Source organism: Beta vulgaris, chromosome 1 (assembly GCF_026745355.1).
Source record: "Beta vulgaris subsp. vulgaris cultivar EL10 chromosome 1, EL10.2, whole genome shotgun sequence".
Lineage (NCBI taxonomy): Eukaryota > Viridiplantae > Streptophyta > Magnoliopsida > Caryophyllales > Amaranthaceae > Beta > Beta vulgaris.
The window spans coordinates 43,236,691-43,237,560 of NC_079202.1; positions in this window are offsets into that span (position 1 = coordinate 43,236,691).

An 870-nucleotide genomic window follows, 5' to 3' on the forward strand; every position below is an offset into this window, starting at 1 on the left:
TTTTTTTTGAGGGGGCCCAAAACAAATTTTAAATTGAAAGATTTTCATTTGAAAATCAAATGAGAATCAAGTTAGTGGAATTTGGACCCCCAAGGGACATCCAATAGAGCATTTGTGTATGTCGAGATCACATACTCCTCGTGTACGTGTATCAATTTTTTTACTAATCACCTACTTATCTTGCATATTCTTCATCACTGGAGCTCCTACCATCTACTTCATCAGAGCTATTTGTGTAGTATTTCATATATGCTTACACAACTGATTTGGGCTATATGTTCTTAATTTAGTATAGTGACATGTATATTTGGCAGTTGATTGAAACTTTAGCATGGGCTCATGAACGCACTTTTTTGGCCGATTTGATTTAATGGTGAGATAAACCGGTGGGCGAGGTGTGGTAGGCTGCCGCCCAAGTCTGTTCCTAGTTAGACATTATACAATTTTATAGAAAATGATTTTTTATTTTCAAAAGAAGACACAACTATAAATTAGCTTTACTTTATTTAAATCCTGTCATGAAAAGTTAATTTATATTGACACATGCTGCATTGAACTAATAGAACGGGAAACTAAAGAGAAAATAGGAAAAATGAAAATGAAAGAAAAAAAAGATGAATATGAGGTAAAAGAAGATGAATTATAAAAAGAAAAATGTGGCATTCCTTCCTTGAAAAAGAAAAAAGTCCCAAACTTTTAGGCAAACTATTTCCCACCTTTTAAGTTTTAACAAACTAAACAAAGAAACATGAGAAAATTACTTTTCTGAGACAATGTTTTCCTTCCAATTAACACCCTCCAATTGCACCATATCACTCGTTCAACCACTGTAGAAACCATCAATCACTAAGCCAATTACTAAACCAATAG